The 21413-nt window shown below is 36.5% G+C and overlaps 1 protein-coding gene across 5 annotated transcripts in view; it reads right to left on the bottom strand.

Moving 5' to 3' along the window:
• Positions 1-21413, bottom strand: part of LOC124433118 — a 299244-nt gene that overhangs the window by 249006 nt on the left and 28825 nt on the right. For 2 of the 5 annotated variants that reach the window (XM_046982751.1, XM_046982755.1), the window contains exon 2: positions 12081-12210. The gene's annotated coding sequence lies outside the window, so the exon portion shown is untranslated. Of the gene's footprint in view, positions 1-12080; positions 12211-12481; positions 12558-13236; positions 13811-15171; positions 17156-21413 lie in introns of those variants that run through there. The other 3 variants (XM_046982752.1, XM_046982754.1, XM_046982753.1) reach the window with 3 other exon arrangements.

Below are 21413 nucleotides of genomic sequence, written 5' to 3'. Positions count from 1 at the left end.
CTAGCCGTTCGGTATCAGAACATCGTTCGAACGTTAATACGTCAATATTTATATATAATCATGCCGTGCTCGTTCCGTATCCGAACATTTATATACGATTGGAAACCATCCGTGTATGTGCCGATCAGTTTGAAGTCAAACGTTATAGCATTATAACGCACATATAATATAAAGCACAAATAAGATACGTTTAGACACATTTATACAAGTCCGCGCCTCTACGTATTGAGACTAGGAAACAAGGAAACTATCGATGGCTATCAAATGTAATCAGAGGACATGGATGATGATGGACACAACACAATTGTATATAAACGGATATATAAAATGATATGTAAAAAAATGATATATAAACTGTTGCATATAAAACTATAATAACCAATTCGAGTCCGATGCATGGAACGGTCATGGCATGGTTATATATGTTTAGACCTATAATCATAAAATGAATGTCTAAATTCTCCCTCCCTCTCTCTCTCTCTCTCCCTCTCTCTCTCTCTCGTTATTTTAAAAATCGATCGGAAACAAAAACAACGGATAAGAGACTCTGTATGGAAAATGGAAAAACTTAGAGAAGGTTGAAGAAACATTAGGATATGTCAAGGGAAGTAAAATATTCATTCGAATAAGCTTGAATTCTATCTATATTTCTATCTGATTCGAAAGGTAAGAAAGAGAGAGAGAGAGAGAAAACCAATAGTAAAAGAACATGTTAGCATCAATCTGCTTACGTATTCGATCATGTTAAGTACATGCGAGAGAAAAAGAAGCAGAAGAAGAAAAGTTGAAAATAAATCGTAAGAATTCGTCTTAAGAGCGAATTTTTCCATAGGTCTTAAAAAGCGATCAAAGTCATTCAATAGCATCGATTCGAGTACATTTTCGAAATTCAAAAAAGCACTTCGCTATCTTTTAGAGCAGGGTTGAACAACTTCTCTGCTGCGAGCCATATAGTCTATATTATCAATCAATCCGTCCCTTCCCCCTACTACTTAAATTCACTCTCAATATTCCAACCAATTATTCAAATAGAGAGAAACAAAAGCCGTCCAATTCACTAGAAATGGCAATGTCAAATAGTGTGGCTCGTTTCCCACCTTAATGGAACAGACACAAATGGAAAGAAGCCTCATGCCGCCCGCGAACCGTCAGTTACTCACCTCTGTCCTAGAGGACAATAACAATAGTCAGACTTCGTAACGTCTAAAAAGAAAAAAGAAAAAAGAAGCGAAATATTTTTGCTTCTCATATGCACGCCAAGTACATGTGTATAAGTTTCGATACCTACCACGGTTTTGTTTTCGCGCTTTGGAAAGAAGTGATATCACGTTTTTTCCGAAAAAAAAAAAAGTAGAAAAACATGAGAATAGCGCGGCACAAAGCGAATGCACGTTTCAAATAAAAGAGCACAAAGAGAAGGGGATGTAAAAACGCGCAACAAAGTTGATTATTATTAACGTAGAAAATGGCTCGCGTATGTGGGCTTGTCGTAAATTTTTTTCAATCTTTTCATATTTATGTTTCGCTTGCTTAACCATTTAAAGAAATCTATTCGTTGTCGATCGTAAAGACGAAAGGCTTTAAAAGTGCCGATATATATATATATATATATATATATATATATATTTTTTTTTTCTGAACGAAAATGATGGAATAAAAAAGAATAAAATTGCAGGGTCCATAATATATTGGAGAGATGTATAGGAAGGATAGTAGGATCATTGAAATGCAGCTTCGGTATTGATATGCCGAATTGGCTATTGCCCCGCAGCGTTGGCAGCTCGCATCGATGTGAAACGGAGGATGTACATAGATAGATCTATATGTACATAATAGCTATACAACGAAACGTAGAGAACACGCACACACGACAAAGAAATAAAAAGATAGAAATAAATTCTATGAAGCGTGAGAGTGATCGAGCGAAATTGAGCAAGATACATTACTATACGTTTCTATTTGATCCTACCAAAACGAATATAAAGAAAGAAGGACAAATGTAAGTTAGCTTTAACTCTGGTCGCATTCGTGGTTGGTACTATCATGGTATGCATAAAAAATTAAAGGACCAAGTTTGCCCGTTTTTCTACGTAGTATCATTCACAATATCTTTAACGAATGGAAAGTTCATATGTTCATTTTTATGAGTCGCAGTCAGAAACTGAAAGAGAGAGAGAGAGAGAGAGAGAGAGAGAGAAAGAGACTGAAAGAGACAGAAAAAGACTGAAAAAGAGAGATACAGAAAGAGAGAGAGAGAGAGAGAGAGAGAGAGAGAGAGAGAGAGAGAGAGAGTACTTAAGAAAAAGGGGAAAGAAACAGCAAGTGAAATGAAGGGTGAAAAAGGATGACAAAACCGCAAAGGGAATTCGTTTGCTTGCGGTACCAAGTCCAACGTTTGCTCTTCGTTATACTGTGTCTACGACGTACGACGTACATATAAAAGAAATTAGAAGAACCAACTCGAGAAAAATGCAGTATAGGCTCCTTCGAGAATGTCGCTACTTATGCAAATAAATGGTGGTACATTCGATCTTTATCTAAAAGAAAATAGATGCATGTCATCGTTTTTCTTATTCCTAGTAATAATCGCCATCATCGTAATTTTATATAGAAATCAAGTTCACGAAGATATCTCTCTAGTGTAATTAACGCTCGAGATCAACGTTCCAATTTCAAAGTGCAAGCGTTATCGTCTGTAATGCACAACGAGATTACGTTATCCTATGTGTCAGCGCAGTAAGACGACGTAAAGGTTGAAGGAAGATAGTATATAGCAGAAGAGATAATAAGTCGTAGTTCTCCTGTAAAATTTAGTGGTTACGAGAGCGTAATCAGAATGAAAGAGAGAGAGAGAGAGAGAGAGAGAGAGAAGCTGGTATTCCATGGGCTAGATTGACTGACAGTTGGTGGTCCATGACGCGACCACCTGACATTCTTGTCCGATCGAGCTGACGTGCCCCTGGGATCATATATGCGTGTTTCGTGCTCGCCTAGCAAAATGTCTACCCGGATTGTCTGCCGTACATCGAGTGTCTGTTGGAAACGTTAAGGATGGCAGCGACGAAGATAACGCTATTGCATAGAAATAAAGTATTAGAACATGAAAAAAGAAATTTGTTGGTACAGTTAGAATATCGACAACCATGATGATAAAAATATTTTATTCAAGGACGAACGAGTTTACCGACTGTTTTTCTTGCATTCTCTCGCTTGCGTATTTGTATATTGTTATCAGATGTCTAATGTCTTTTTTTAAGAACTATCGACTAATGTTTCAATGACATAACAACAACAAACGATTGATAAAAATAGAAATAGAAATTTCTCAGATCTAAATTCCACTGCCATTTTTGTAATTCTCTATGGATTGTAATTTCCGACGTTGATTTTGTAAAACGAGCGAAATGCTCTTTAACGGTACAAAAGAGAAACGAAAAATAAAGTTATCGAGTCGATGGGTAAGATATAATTTCATTAGGACGTGCATTCGAAATATTATTAGCCGACGCGTGACACGAACGGATCGACGTTATCGCTATACGGGTATATACAGGCACGTATTCGCACATTGAAATAGCGCGCGAGGTGACCCGACTCGTTTATAAATCGGTAAAACGTCCAGAATATCGAACAATATGATGTCATCAGCAACAGAATGTTATACGCACATGTATTTCGAGAACCGATCTTCGAAAGTGAACCAAAATCAATTTGGAATGGTCGCTGAGTTGCAGAGAGATATCATCGAGGCGTGAAGCGACACATCAAACTTTTGACAAAATTTTGTTTATATTGACAACACCGGAAAGCCAGGGAAATTTCGTAAAAGAGCGATGAACGTTAGTTACGAAAAGGAATAATCTTCCAACGAGAATATTCGACGAGCTACTAAAACATAGAGGTATCTATTTATACCCGTATATGTACGGTATATGTATATCCAACTGTAGAAAATTGAATTGCTACCGAAAACAATGAATATTAATAAAGAGGAAATCAGAAATCGTTGTTCTACATTGATAGAATAGAAACGATAGAATCAAATAACATTTACATGACTCATCTAAGTTGATTAAATATTCGATTAATGAATAAGAGAGTCTGAGCGATGAATAGCCGAAAGTTAAAAGCTCGATTCTATCTAAAGTAAAACTCCGTTTTAGAATAATGATGGCTCTAAGGGGTTGCTTCCCGTGGCTTGGCTACTAAACTCTTTTTACGAGATAAAACAACGGAGTGGTATGCAATTAAATATGCAAACTACTTTTCGGTTAGATAGATAACATCTGTTTGTGGAATCCTTTGACCATTGGTACCAAAGTAATATACACTCTTTATAGAAAATAACAATCAATAAGATTACAACCATTCAATTCGTTATCTATAAAACATACAGATCGTATCTTTAAAATTTACTGTATATATTGTTTTAAAAATATTCGAAATCAATTGAAAACGAATGAGGAAGAGTTAAGAAAAATTCTTAGAAAAATTATTACACAAATTTCAAAATTTTTGTGATTTGCATCAATCGACATTTGTATCTTTAATGATGAAAATACTTTGATTGTTCGAAAAATATTTATATTATAATTATATTATATGATTATTTATTACGATATTTTCTCATAAAAAATTATTTCGGCGTTTTTTTCAAAAACACATGAATCAAGTGATTCTTACGATAACGAAACAATTTAAAGGAAAACTAGAAACAGTCCTTATGAACGATTATCTTAAGTTAGATAGATAAACAATCTTGTATATGTCCACCCACGATTCGGATGCGTGTAAACGCTTGTACAGTTGTATCCGCAGATGCTACATACCTTCTCTTTGCATTGTAACGATCGAACATATCGTACGAGATAATATATCTTACTAGGACGCGTGTATTCACACAAGCATCCGATCATTTGCTTACGATGTCTATAATTTCAGCAATAATTATGGTACAGAAATCTGTCTTAATTAACGAGAGGATGTCAATAAAAGAGGGAAAATTTGAGGGAACACATAGAGATAGAATAGTATTCGTTGTTCCCGAGAAAAGGAATTGTAGTATCTTTCATGATCTCGCCGCAGGGTTTCCAATTTCGAATTGAAACGGTAAAATGAGCGGAATCTATCGAACTGCAACAGGAGATCCAAAAGATTGAATGCTTTTTTTCAGTCTTCTTCGCGTTAGTGAGAACGTCGCGTGGTCGGTTGCAGATGTACCTAACTGCACTACGGGACGTATTCATTATCGGCTCGCAGAAGGCCAGCTTGCTGAGACGATTAAACAGGGAATGGGAGGATCCTCCAATGATTGGCTACATGGAACCGAGCGTTGTGCACGTCGCATTTCTCTCTTTCTCTCCCCCCCCCCCTCTCTCTCTCTCAGATAGACAGTGCTCATTCTCTTCCCCTTTCTGTCTTGCACATTGCACGCCATCTCTCAACTAGCAATTTTGCAAAGCTACGAGAGAAGTAATGAAACGCAAAAAAAAAGTTCAAAGATGAGACGAAAAGAACGCATTGTATAAACAATTGTAGAAAAGACATTTCAAAATTGTCTGATATAAAAAATGTGGGACGTCGCACATTGCGGCTAAATGGACAAAAATTGAAATTCAATAATAAAGCTATTTAGTAATTATTTAAAGCTTTATTAAGTAAAGCTTATTCACAGAAAATAAAATTAATAGATCATTACTATTTTACAAATTTCGTCAAATCATTTACTTTTTCAATCGATCAATTGATTTGCAAATTATCCAAAATGCTTGATTCCTTTAATTCTCCTTATGGATCATTTTATACGTTGACTTTAAGTATTATACGTTTATAATGATTAAAATCTCAACTAAATTGTCGTATAGATACAAAATAAATATAAAATGAAATGTATATATCTTGGCGATTTATAATGAAGCTATAACATTCTTTATAAAGTATATCTTCTATTATAAAGAATGTTTATAAATATATTTAATAATGGATATAAATGTAAACACTAATAATATTATCCAATAAAGCAGAAATATTGAGTTCCTGATTTTTATGTTAAATTTCTAATGGGATTTTTTCAATTCAACAATTATTATAATATTTAACTCGTTTTTTACTTTCTCTCTCTCTCTCTCTCTCTCTCTCTCTCTTTCTCTCTCTTTCTCTCTCTCTCTCTTTCTCTCTCTCTCTCTCTCTTTCATCTACACTATCTCAAAAACCCTATGAAACTCTTTCATCGAAAACTAACGCTTGTATCTTACTCTTAACTCTATAACATTTTTGATTAACTAATTCTTGTTTTCTTTAACAGTCTATGAACAATGCATTTATTTGTCTATTTATATCAATTCCTTCTCTTCTGTCAAACATTTCTCAAAGACCAACTCTCAGAACCACAAACCATTCCACATCTTCTTTATCGCTATTAATTGCTCGGACATAATAACACTTGTCTTTCACAGCATTCACAGTTTCTTCTCAAATAATCTTAATCTATTCTCAAATATTTCAACAGATATAAACTCTTCAACGTATATAAAACTAACAAGAAATAATTAAGTATGTACTTATAGTATATATACAATAATGTTATATATACAAATATCTTATATTTTTGTCTATCTATGTCATACGAAACACGACTGCGCGGCGAATAGTGCGATCGACGTACGATATAGGAACTTACGTAAAAGATATCCATCGTATATGCATCGAGAATACGTAGACAATAATCCAAGGGTGCTCGAGCAAAACGCAGATATCCGTGCATCACGAGGAATGTAATTGTTGATTCACGTCAGTCAGGTGTTCGCTGAGCGTACACATCGTACTTCAAGCTTACAGGTAGCAGCTTATAGGCTTAGAGTTCTATTTTCCGATGTATCGGAAGGGAGAATTCAGATGCTGCTTTGACGTCATAGAACGAATAGAACGAATAGAAAATAATATAGGAAAAGCATAAGGAAATTTCTACTACAAAGAATGTATCCGAAAGTTCGAAACGTTCGTTCATTTTAATTGGATTAATCCTAAATCCATGCCGCAACTTAAGCATAACAATAAATACCCGTTCTCTGTTCATTATCAATACAACGCCTTGTATTCGAAACACTAATGCAATCTAAATCGCGTTAAGCCGGTTACACTAACTTCTCCGTTGATTCGCGTTAAACGAAGAGACAAGCAAACGCGTTTAAACAATGCCAGAGCAATCGCATATGCATAAACGCTCATGTGGATATATCCAATCCTAATACATATATTCACACGACGACAAAGTGGAGATTCATGAGTAAACATATTCCTGACATTCGACTATAACAACGACCATTACGCATTTTGAACAAGCTCAAAAAAAAAGAAAGAAAAAAAAAATTATAAACGATAATGAAAATAAAAAAGAAAATCACAAAACCAAAAATTTCGAAAACTTGAATTATTCTATGTTCTTGTAAATCATCGAAGTTTCCCGCGCGAACGTTGCCAGTAAACGGAAAAGCAAGCGACTGTTTGCGGCTGAAGCGTAATTAAGACCGACGGAAAGAGAAAGCAATTTGAAAGTCGATCGCGGAGAGAACTTGCGGACTTTTCTGCGGCACTTCGGATGGATGAGAGCGTAGCCGGTGACAGAAAATCGACACTGCTGTGTGTGCGAGACCGAATGAATCGAGAAAAACCGACGAAAAGAATAGATAGACAAAGAAAAACAGAGAGAAAGAGAGAAAGAGAGAGAGAGAGAAATGGGAAGAAAGAAGAGACAAGCGAAAGCTCGAAATAAATTAACGGCCAGAGTCCGAACGAAATGGTTTTCCCTCTCTTTCCACCTCCCCCTCTCTCTCTCTTTCTTTCATTCTGTCTGTTCTCTTTTTCTTTTTCTTCATCGCGATCGAGCGTCGTTAGCTTCGTTCTTTTTGTCCCAAGACCTTCGTAGTCACGGGGCCATTTACATGTAAATGCCCCTTACGAGCTAACATTTCCTTGAGCCTCTCTTGGCTTTGGAATCGGGCCTCTTCTTACCCCTCTTCACTACTTCTTTTCTTTTCCATCTCTTACTCTACTTCTAACATGCGCTCTCGCCTCGTTTCGCTCACAAAAGCTTCGGCAATTAAGTAGATATCGCGCTTGAACGTTAATCCAAGGAGAGATAGTGAAAGAGAGAGAAAAAAAGAGAGAGAGAAAGAGAAGGCGTCTATGCTATTTCTTTTGGAGCAAATGACGTGAAAAAATTGCACTATCGACGTAAAAAAAATTTGCCGGAAGAAAAACTCCGTTAAAAGCGTTCAATACTCTTACTTTCTTAAATTTAAGCATAATCGTTTCGTTTCGAAAAAAATTAACAGAGTTAGGATGAAAAGGAATCGGAAAAAAGAGAGAGAGAGAGAGAGAGAGAGAGAGAGAGAGAGAGAGAGAGAGAAAGAGAGAGAGTTACGAAGACGGATGGTGTAATGTCCGAAAGGATCGACGATCGACGTGAAAGGTGCTCGCATGCGTGCCTGCAAACTACCATTCGTGAAAAATATATGAAAGTACGCGGAACGAAATGTTAGAGAGATGCACGTTCGTGTCTGTATTGACGTCGAATTTACGAAGACTTGCTCAGGGTCACGTATCGTTCCCTCGCACCCTTCCAGTAAAAAAAGGACGAGAAAGTAAGGGGCAGAAAGCATGCTTGCTATATCCATGACTATCCGATTCATTTTTCACCGAGCAATTCGCCCGTAGATTCCCGACTTACTGGACGTCCGATCGACCTCTCGAAATTCTCTAAAGCCTACGTTCTTTAAAGAAAATCTTTAGAAGGTTTAGTTTTCTTAGGGTTAACTTGTATATATCTCGTATATAACTCATGCATATATTGGGCATAGACGATATACCTGTTAATTCTATCTCTTCGTTTTTATTTTAATTAATCTACATTGATATCAGTGAAATCATTAATAGTGATAAATAACGATAAAAAAATGATTTATTAAGATAGTTTGCTATTATTAATGATTTCGATATTATTCCAGATTTACCAAATATATATATATATATATATATATATATATATATATATATATATATATATATATATATTATATTAGGGGGACCGGAAAGTAATGTCGCTTTCTTAAATTAAATTCAAACGAATAAATTTTTAACAATTTTTAACAATTTTTAACAATCAAATATCGACATGCACAGAAACGACATATATATATATATATATATAAATATATATGTCTACGTATATGGCTATGTATGTTCGGATACAGACAATGCAAAAACATAGAAAGACAAATAAATATATCCGAATGGCAAAGCTATGATAACGAATAGGGAAAATCGCCTCTCACCTTCTACTCGTGTTGCAGACACGTTTTACATACGCGCGAAAAATATGCCAGTGTTGGCCAAATATACCAGCAAAGACATTTCGCGAACATATGCCATGCCAGAAACGTGTTCGTAGAATCTAAATAAAAAGGAAAGAGAGAGAGAGAAAAAAAATTGCGAGGGTGGTAAACCGAAGACCGCCATACTATCTCGAAGTATCATACTTCGTCTCTTGTTGATTTATTTGAGATATAGAGGGTGGTGAATCATATAACCTGTTACAAGTCTGTACTTTCGATAAGGAAACTAACCCACGTCAATGCAATATGTTTAGATGCAAAACTAATAATTTATTTGCCGTTTCGAAGAAATAACCAAAATCGTTCCTTCGACTTTTTCGAATCTTCTTGATATCTCGAATAACCTATAGAAATTCGTAAAAAGTTAAATGGTTCACTTTATATATATATATATATATATATATATATATATATATATATATATCATTCCGTCTTCAACATTTTTATCAATATAATATGTATTTAGAAATGCGACTCCCCGACAAAGATTTCATCGTAATAATAGAACCTACGATTGAAAGTTAGTGTCCTATTTCCTGCTATTTCGATGAGTCATCTTAACTCTTTTACAAATGTTATCAAACTCGCAGAAACCTATATTGTTATATAGTACATTTCATGAATCGATCAAATAATCATTGGTAGTCAGTAGCATCGTTCACTATTTTTATAGATTCCGAATAAAATTTTTTTTATATAGCTTTGGTATCTTCTGTTGTTAATATTAATTGCACTCATAATTTCGATGTAAAACATCAATGAACAGATTTATATATTTCTTTTGTTATAACAGTAAAAAGATCAACTTGGCTCTCTTCTTAACATATATTTAGGTTACATATATCTAGAAAGTTCAAAAAAATCGGCTTTTAAAAAATATTTTTATTCAATAATATTATCCTTCAAAAATATTTTCTGAAAATTTCATTAGAAACTTCAAATAATTTATAAAGTTATAGCCGTTTAAAATTAACATTTGCCGGGTTCTGAAACTAAGATAATTGCAAAAAAATACTGCCAATAAAGACTTTACGAATGCTACTACATTGAAAGAAGGTTTATGTATGTATAAAAAAAATTTTCATCTCGCATTTATATGTACCTTAAACTTTAAACGCTGTTTGCTCCAAATTATATTTTATATCGGTGCCCATGATATTTTGAAAACTATTGAAGAGTTTGAATGAAATTTGGCACAATTATTTCTGATATCATCTAGTCTTTGTTATATGGAAATTTTTTTGGCAATTATTTTTTTATTTTTAAAAAGTAATGGAATTTTTTATCGAAAATCGCATGTTAAATTTAATCACTCATAATTTTTTATTAAATAAAAACGTTAAAAAAAAATTGAATTGAAAAATTAGTTTTTTAATGTACTTTTTAAGAATTTTTTATTTAATTAATTTTTTTTTTTTTCTGAAGAGACATTATTGGCATTACAAATTCCGTCATACAAATAATTTTATTTGATTCGACAATGATAACCCCCAAAAGATAACAGACTATTTTCATTTTTTTATCGAAAAATGTTCTTCGAAATACACACTAGTACACATATTTAATGACTTTTTATTAACAAAATTAATTACATGTAAAAAAAAAGAAAAAGAAATTAAAAAGATTGCATTTTTGAAACTTTTTAGGTATATGCAACCCTTTAGAATGATTAAAAATCCTGAGTTTTTTACGGATGGCAGTGACGTAGATCTACATACGTCAGAGTTACGACGGCCGAGCATTCAGAGTGCGATCAATCAGAAATTAGATACTCGAATACATAAGCTCGAGGGAGGCGATGGTTGCAAAACTTTCTTCTATTAAAGAGATGAGATTTCACTGAAGAGAATCCACGTCCCTTTCCGTTGATCTCTCTCGTCCTCTCTCCCTTTCTTCTTGCCATTCGAAATCCACAAAGGACGCAAGCGTTGTGCAAAGTACACACACACACACATATATATATACACACACGAGCGTGTACGCACACTCACTCGAAGGATTTCCGTTTTGTTTTTCCGCTCGATCCCTCTTTATTTCACCAGCAAGGAAGCCGCGGGCGGGATTAAATACCCACGTTAATCCGATTCACCGTAAATGTTTTTGAGCGACTCTCTCTCTCTCTCTCTCTCTCTCTCTTACTCTTTCTTCCCTTTCCCCTCTTATACTATACTCGTTACGTCACGAAGCTTTCGAGAGCTTGCATGAACACTTTACACCACCACTCATACGACTGAACTTCGTTCTAACTTCTATGCTGTAATCTGCACTTCCCTTACGATTTCACATCATTGCCGTTATTATAGTCACTTACTATGAATCACAAAAAGAGATATCTACGTTACATTATGGATACAAACGGAAAACATCTTTTTATTTCTTCTCCCTTTTAAGAAAAGGATCATTCACCCTCGGTCTTTCTACGCTTTATATAATCTCGCTCGTTCGCGTTAAATTTATTCATAGCTTGGCTAACACTGTTACAATGTATTTTGCCTACCGCGAGAAGCAACAGGAGTCATTTATCGTAGGAATCGCCTCGAATTTTTGAATATCCAACGATTGCGATTTAGTTTATCCTCAAATCGAGAAGCAAGGGGGACCATATATGAAAGAAGACAAAAATAAAAAAGAAGAAAAGGAAAAAGAAAAAAAAAAGAAGAATATAAGAAGGAGAAATAATATTCTTACGTTTTTATGCACCCCACAACGAACGTCTGTAACTCTCGATGTGTGTAGATAAGTGCACGCACGCACGACACTCTTCGTCCTGTAAACTCCCGATGACGTCAATGCATCCAATTCACATCGAAAGCGATTCCTATAACACATATAATGAAAAATACCATTAAGCAATTTTTTGCAAATAGAAATGGCTTATGACATATAAGGTTTTATGAGTTGGTAATAATGAATACGAGAAAAAAGATCGCGTATATCAATTTTTTGAAAAATCCTGAGTGATATTATATATAAACGTTTGTTGAACGCACGACTAGACACAAATAAAACAAAGGCGAAAGAATGTTAGAGAAAAAAGAACAATAGGTCTAAGTAGATGTATATGAGAAAATATGCAGGTGTTGGGATACCTTTCGGATATATTCGCGAATGGATATAGGTACGGATGCGCACGTGCTCCATGCCGCGTGTCAAGTTGTATACTCGCTGTAAAAGATATACATTATTCAGGTCGACACTCGGGCATTGCCTACGGAGGTGGATTCGACGACGACTGGGAGATTCGAGAAAAATAAAAATCTACGAGAAGGAGGATACAATGTGACAGTTTGCGATTCCAACGAAAGAAGATGGCGACACGTCGGCTGGTTACCGACATAAACTCCAACGATGTTTGCTGCTTTTTAAAAATATCAAGAGATAACCAACCTGACGCATGTATATATATATATACTTAACACATTCGATGTCCTTTGATGTGTGTTTATGAAACCTAAAAATAATCAGAATTAAAATATAATGATATCCATTCGAAAACAATTCTGATCTATAAAGAAATATATATATATATATATGATGATATGTATGATTTCTATGTAATAATAAACGATAAATCTACATACGGAAAACTCGTATGATTAGATTTTATTTTTACGGAACGTACTTTTCCATTTCCTTAGATAACTATAATAAAATAAAGAAATATAAAACAATTCGAGAGGCGTTCTACGGTCGATATCTAATATCTATTTGCTAATATTTCACACATAGTTGGCAGAAAACCTCCGACCTCTCTTTGAATTCAATAGCAAAGCTGCGAACAAACGGTTCACGAAAATAGAGGAAAAAAAATGGAAAAGCAAGGGATCTTTTCGAATCCATTTACCAAGAGGCGAATTCGTAGACGTCCGAGTCTTTTCGGAAACTTCATCGATTCGACAAGCAAACAAGCTGAGAACGTCGTGTCGTTCGCGTCGCGCGGTTTACGGATTAAAGTGGATTTTCTGAGCTTTGAGATAACATCCCTCCGATGTTCTTCCTTCTTCTTCTTTCTCTTCTTCTTCTGTCTCTTCTTCTTCTTCTTATTCTCCTCTCCCATCTTTTTCTTGCCATCAGCCCCATCGCTCGCTCGTTCTCGCTTTCGAAAGTAAGCAAGAACAAAGGTCGAGAATCGCACGATAAGGCGAGCAAGTTCCACCCTTCAACCAATATTTCTCGCTACCTTTCCTTCTTCCTTCCTTCTTTGCCCACGGCCTTTTCATCCTTTACTCTACTACGTTCGGATTTTATCTTCGTAATTCTCCTCTTTTCCCCTTTCCACCCCAACTCTTACTTCCGTTATCTAATGTTTATGGACGAACTGATCCGGCCTGTAGCGTCGATCGCTCTTTAAACGAGTCTTTCGAGATTAACCTCGTACCTCTTCCATTTCTACTTTCAATGCTTCCAGTCTGACAATCCTACATAACACGAAAATTACGTAAAATGGAAGAAGATTGAACATAAGGAGAATATTATCGTCGTTTGCCAGAGGAAATACAACGATCAGCGAGAATACGCATCGGAACGTAAATCGATTTGTATCGTTTCAAAAGACGAAACAAGTAAGACAGAGGAAAAGAAGAGAAAAGAAGAAAGAAGTAGCAAGTCAGTAGATGAAAAAGAAAAAAAGAAAAGAAATAAGAGAAATGTCGGGACGACGTTCGAAGTGGTAGAAGATGGGAAAGCCGCGGCCCGTTTAGCGGACGGAGATGGAATTTCGTTTCCAAGGAACACAACCCCTATTTAACCACGTCGGTAAGAAAGTTAGATAGCTTAGGCTAGCGCGTAACTAAATAACAAGCAAGAAGAGATATAGTTGCAGTGTAGAGGCCGTAATTAAAACCGGCCGGTATTTACCCGGGGGTAATGAAGGGGCAAACACACAGTTTGTCTCCGTTAGTCGTACCTATCTCGGTATCCTACTCCTTCCCATTAACCATAGGTAGAGCTATAGCATCGGAGAAGCGGATACGAACTGTGCAGACTCCTACACAGACTTATCGGTGACGATTCGTCCCCGAGCTATACGACAAGTAACGAAATGTTGCCGGGAATTTTTTAGTAAGTTTCTTCCATATTGGATTTCCATTCGGAACAACGCCGAGGCTAACCCCTTTCTCTCCTTTTTAAGAAACATTTCGCCATACATGAATGATGACGTGTACAATCTCTCTTCGCGAAGCTTCTTTTCGAGCTAAGCGATAAACTCAAAGATAAAAATGATCCGAACTCTTACGAGCCTCACGAGGATCAGGATCGAGTGACAAATAAGAGCTAGAAACGAGCCAGCCGATTTCCTTATTTTCTAAGCAGCGAAAGATTGATATCGGTCGAATAGAACGATCCTACTTTCTCTGGATAGTTCGTATTCCCTAACTGTGGGGTTTGCTTTCATCTAAGCATCACGATAAATCTTCCAAGGTCGATCCTACATCCGATATTTCCTCCCGTAGCTCTTCTTTTTCTCTTCTACTCTCTTCTAATTCTCATCAAATCCGAAAGTCAGTCATGCGATCTGTTATAATCGAGAAAAAAATTGACGAGCGTGCAAAAAAAACACGATTAGATGTGCGAAATACGTTCGAAGAGAGAGAGAGAGAGATATAGAATGGATTGGATCTAAAAGGAATTTGGAGGCAACAATGTCTCCAATTTTGCCATAGGTTCGACGGCTTTAAGAGCAAAACCACGAAGTTGGCTCGGTCGAGGAGACAATTGGACGTCGGCCATAGTCTTGAGCGACAGCACAGATGCGGCAAAAATATTCACAATTACGTACCGCTTAACATCCAACTCGTCTCTGCCGTGAATAATAGACGGGCCATCCGGCGATCCTCTTACCTCCCCTTTTTCCTCTCACTCCTTTACGGAACAGTCACCACGCTCTTTCTGTTTCTCTCCGCCTCTTTTCGTCTTTCGTTCGTCAGCGACGTACTTCTTAGAAATTCGGTTGGCCTAGAAATTGGCACAAGGTTCCAACGGCCATCTTATATCACGGACGCCATATGAATTTTTCTATTTTCGCAGTTAGTAGCCGTCACTCTACGTGGTCACGATTTCCAAAAATGAACGCGGAAGCCACACACATCATCAAGACGACGTACGCTCTTTTAAGAGAGAGAGAGAGAGAGAGAAAGAAAGAGAGCAAGAAAGAATGAGAATAAATGAAACACAAATAGAGAAAGAGAGAGAAAGAGAGAGAATGTAAGGAGATTAATGCTTCGACCACTTTAATAAATTTACTGAGGCGATCTCAACAGAAAAGTTTTTCCCAATTAACTTGCTTAATACAAGTACTCGGCAAAAATCTTCGACAGATGGTATTTTTTGCAACATACATGGGTGAATTTAACTATCTCGATCCGACAAAAAAACATTTTCCATAAAAATAAGAATTTAAAAGACTTATTTATGAAATAATATAAATGCTGTAGAATAATTGAAAGTAACATTGAAACGTTCTTAATTCTTGGATCTTTAAAAGACATTTAACAACTTTCTCGGAAAAATATAAAGAAAGAGAAGATTCGCGAGATAAACTCAGTCTTGAATAGAGCTCGATGAGGAGAGACGGCTTTGGCCGATTCCCTTGACGAGAGACAACAACGTCCTCCTCCAACTGTGTGCAAGAACTCGTGTCGTTCGAAATTCCTCGGCGAACCTATTATCGGGAAGCACTAGCGTTTTAAAATATACCCCCGGCGTGTGGCATTTGCAATTCCGACGAGGAGCGGCGAGTTTGCAATTCGTTGGAGAGAGCCTCGGCCGACTCTCCTCCTCTACCGCAACTTGCATAAACACGTTCGAGCTCCGTGCGAGTGTGCGCAGCTGTACTAGCCGAGTGCACCTTCAACGCTCCTCCGAAGCTTCTCCTCTGGCGCTTTTGACGTTTATCCACCTCCACTTTCACCGATCGACCGATCATCTCCATTTCGATTACGATTACGACTCTACGATATAAAGGAATAAGCCTTCGAACTAACTCAGACCGGTTATTCGAATGGAATAATCTATAATAAAATTCAAAATCAAACGAGATTGCCCCCTTTCCACTTATATCCACGAACGAACCTACCAGAGTTTACCCGACTTTCTCTATGTAAAATCGTAATTCTATCTTACTAACTTTGTTCCTAACTATCTAGAAAATACTTTTTATAATATAATAATAAAGGAACGATTAACAATTTCGTGTTGTTAAATACAAGAGAGAAGTATTCGCCCGATGAAATTTTAATGAATGGGAAAACTCTTTTTCTTTTCGCATGGACAGATGTCCTTTTAAACGAAGGACTCGCTTTACTCGACGATAATATCTCTTTTTCGTGACTCTTCCTTTTCGTACAGGAAAAGAATACGATGCTCGGGCGTGAACGGTGAAACTCTCTCTCTTTCTCTCTCTCTCTTTCTTTGTGTTACATTCTTTCCTATCTTTTTTCACACCCTCCCACTTACACAGCATCAAAAATTGGAAAAGAGCCAAAAACAGCAAACCGCCTTTCTTTCTCTCGACCCAAGCGTATTTCTCCTTCTTTTCCCGTCTCCTTATTTTCCCACATCAATTTATCCCTTCGTTCTTCTGTCTCCGTTCTTTTTCTTCCTCTTCTTCCGCTTCCACTTTGGCTTTCGTTTTGCCTCAAACTGAACGAGCGACCACGGATAAATTATTGTTTATCTTTCCTCGCACACCGTTCCTCATTTTGTCCTTCGTTCGCTTTCATTGTTTGTTATTGATAAAAATTAATCGGCACGTACGGCGAGCTACCTCGAAAAATCCAAACGATTCTTGGAAGATACATATAAAAAATTAATCTGGAAGGTAGAAAAAAGAGAGAGAGAGAGAGAGAAAGAGAGAGAGAGAGAGAGAAGAAAAGAGGGAACGGCAGGCAATAGGGGCATTCACGAGGGAATAGATGAGCGAAAATCGTTCCGAGAGTAAGTAAATAATCCGGAGAGCTAACGGAAATTCGATAAAAAAATAAGTATGCAAACGGTAACCTAGTCTCCCCTTTCCCTCTACTTCTACCTCCTCCCCTACCCGTCCCCCATTTACTCGAAAAAAAAGCGCAGAATTCAATTTTCCTTGACGTCGGGATCAGGATCGAAGACGATTGCTTTCTTTTCTCTCGACTTACGATCGTATCGATGTCGCGAATTCGCGAGAATATATTTTAACGCAGAGTCAAGGTAGTGAAGCCAAAGAGAAATACGTTGACCGAAAGTAAAATGTCCTGGCAAATCGGCGTCGCGGAAAATAGAATTTCCAATACGTCACCCGGGGCGAATTTCGACGGCAGCAAATTGTGTATCAATTCAGTCCATTTCATCGGCTTTTCTTACGCGGCGAACCGATGCTTCTTTCGAAAAACTATCCAACTACTATCTTCGAATTTACAACTCTCTACTCATCGTTGAGTTTTGTATCATGAAATAATTTTTTTGTTCTCCCCTTTTGCACAAAATCCTCCCCCTCCGCTTTAACGAATTTCAGCCGGCTATTTCCGTCAGTTCAACGCAGCTACTACTTTTTATCACATCGTTGCCACAATAACGACGCAGTTAAATTTTCGAAACAACCACGAGAAAACAATGTGCGGATGCAACGACTTTTATTCATAATAAAATAATAAGTCATCTCGCGAATAAAAACGAAAAGAAAAAATGAAAAATAATAAGAAAAAGAGAGAACTCGTATTATTGGTCGTTTAGCACTTTATATCATCAAATTTCTATCTTGAAAATAATTACTTTATCTCAATACATATATTAAATGTTATACGTTTAGTTTCTTTTCTTTCTTATACCATACCATGACTTATAAATCAGCATAATTCGTTTGTACGTAAAAACATTTTAACGAAAAATATTCCGAGAAATATGATAGACTGCAAACAAATTGTCGAGCTAGTCGGACGAGCTAATCGAGCGAGTTAATCGTTGATGAAAAACAGAAAAAATGATAGGCTTACGTAACTAATGGTATAATATACAATACATATTACGATACATATATAGATTGAAAAGATTTGTACGAAATACCTTACTTGAAAATAAATGCGCGCATGTACGCGCAACTATTACGATCACTGTAGATAGCACCTGTTATCTTTATTTCGGCATTTCCAACCCGTTGCTTTTATGGTTCGTTCCATTTCATGCTCTTCTAAATACTCGAGCATCGTCCTTACATCTCTCAACGTACATTCAATGCCACCTTCAACAAAATCTCGACGATATCTTCGACTCGACAATGACTCGAGCTGATTCCGCGCATAATCCGCAATGTTCTCATTTTTGTCATAAATTTGGACAAAGGAATTTCATATTTCCTTGCAAATGAAATAATCGAGGAAATAACAAAGGAAAACAGCTTGAAAATAATTTCTTTGTATCTCCGTGAATTATCGAGGTTATCAGGTATGTCAGAAAACTAACTGAGCTATAGAATGAATGTAAACGTAAAAAGGAGAGGGGAGAGAGAGAGAGAGAGAGAGAGAGAGAGAAAGAGAAAAAGAGTTTACCTTGTGCGTATCGGTCGCATTTAAATTGCTAACCACGAGTGCCAGCTAACGCGAGCTTGTTTCAAAAAGGAAGAAAGTCAAAGTAAATGCAGACCGAAACGATATCATTATCTAGATTTATCGTTCTACTTTTCTACACATAACTTTTGGCTCACTTTTTATCTTTCATCCTTTACACCATAAGTGGTTTATTCACTTCGACTCGACGATCGAAAATCGCGCTTAGTTAAAAATAAGCTTTGAAATACACGCTGATGATAAATTTGTGAGACTGTTATGATAACACGAATATAAACCTAAATTAGAAACTTGTCTACTTTTTTGTACCTTATATATTACATAATATCGTTTAAATACACGTGGGCAACTTTTTGCCATACGATTCCCGCCATCAATCAATCCATTCTCCTACTACTTAAATTCACTAGCCATCACTTCATGTTTAAAAACAAAAACAATGGAGATTACGAAGAGGTCTTCTTCTCACGTCTTATCCAATTATGTAATGAAGACAGGTAGAATATAGACATATCCTGTAGTTGTATAAGGACAATGCCGCATTTTACGTTTTTTACTTTCGAGATATTATCATTTAAAAGTTCTAAAGAACAATTCTTCTTATTATCAATGTTTCCTTATTTTCTATTTAATATATAAATGTAAATAACGATACAAAACTGATTACTTATAAAAAAAAAATAAATAACAAAAAACGGAAACAAAACCTTTACCGCTTCAGGAGGCACGGCGGTATCAAATAGTGAGAATCGTTTATTTCCAACTTAACGGAGCATACGAGTAGGGACACGGTTCGCTAGATACCCACCAATGCTTTACATGATAAAATGTAATATACAAAACATGAGAACTTCGTTGGGTTATCAGTTTGTATGGATATTTGTAAAGTAATTGTAAGGGTCTCGAAAACTTGTCATCAACTTGTATTTCAAAGCTCATTGTTAAATGACGCAAGATGACGCGCGATTTTCGATCGAATCACCTTCAAAGCCAGAAAGAAAGAGAAACACAGAGAGAGCCAGAAATTCGAAGTTCTTTTTTCGAAAAGAGAAGGATATCTTTTCAATTTCTCGGCACTGTGTATGAAGCCCGAGGCTTTACGAGGATTGGAGGGTGCCAACGCGGCAAATCGATATCTGACCTCGAGCTCTGCTTCTTTCTCTCTTGGCAAAGAAAAGTACGGAGAACGTAGTGGTTCGAGCTCAACAACCACTAACCGTAGAAAAATTTATCTACATATACAGCCACGAAAGAAGAAATAGAAATAGACGAACGAGAAACTACTTTTGTTTACTATAACACGAATTAATCCATCCAACTACGAAAGAACTACATGACAACTTTCCGATAAATCGCTTTGCTAACACTAACAAGTTGGATATAAATTTTAGGAATGTTTTAAATCGAATCAATATCGACACGAGACAGCTTCAAAAAGTACTTACTTTAAATAAATGAGAAATTATAAATTTCAAGACTAACAAATAAATTATGTATAGTGAGTTCTGAAAAGGGGACAACGAAAAAGAATACTAGAAAAATCTTTCTTGTTGGATCGATGACAAAAACAACGTAAACGAGCTTATGGAAAACGTGGAACGTCCGGTGGTTGAGGATGGTTGTGTAAGGACCAACAGTATGTAGTAGAAGTTGCCAGGAACGAAAAACTTTTCGTGGATTAGCTCCGTATGTAAAAACGTCGCATTTATCATTTCGTTGACGACATTGAGCTTGGAATTTCCTTGGTTTTCGTTATACTCTGCCGAAACGACAGATAAATTTTTCCGTAGAAAAATAATTCCGCTCTTTTCCTATGTGCATGTACGAAAAGACTTTGGATAGAGAAACTAAGTTAGTTACAGCGAGCATTCGAATTCTGGCGATAGGATGAAAAGTGCTTGGAAGAGAAGGCGGCGGGTAATCCGTTTTGAGAAGTAGAAGATGGAAAGAGAAAGTAAGATCAAAAAGCGAGAAATCGTGCTCGTAGACTCCGTATCTCCGTTCCAGCTCGAAAGAAAATCTTCTTCAACGAAATGCTGAACTTACAAGTTGTTAGTCCGAGCGGGTCTGCGATTCTCGAAAAACGCTTAAGGAGAAAGAAATCGCAACCGCGGAAGGAAATGGCTGCCTTTCGTTGGATGCGAATCTAAATGGATACCAAAGCGAGCTAAAGAGACGTATTACTCGACTGAAAATAAAGCTTTGCTTCTAGCTCACTATGCGTTTTATCTCAGGCGTATAATCTAAAACAGGCCGTAAAACCGACTATACGAATACGGGTCGCTTCATCCACCTCATCCGCGAACGTGCTAGGAAAGGAGCCAGGAACTGAGCCGGAAGAAGGAAAGGAAAAGAGAGATAACCACGAAGAAACCACGAAGAAAAGAGAGCCATACCATAGCCGCGAATAATGTATCTTTCGTGCATTTATATTCTTAAGATGTAAGTGAATATTTAGATATAAAAGTTATTACGCTTCATA

The sequence above is a fragment of the Vespa crabro genome, chromosome 2 (assembly GCF_910589235.1).
Source record: "Vespa crabro chromosome 2, iyVesCrab1.2, whole genome shotgun sequence".
In the NCBI taxonomy this organism is placed as follows: domain Eukaryota; kingdom Metazoa; phylum Arthropoda; class Insecta; order Hymenoptera; family Vespidae; genus Vespa; species Vespa crabro.
This window is presented reverse-complemented; position numbering and strand designations above follow the sequence as displayed.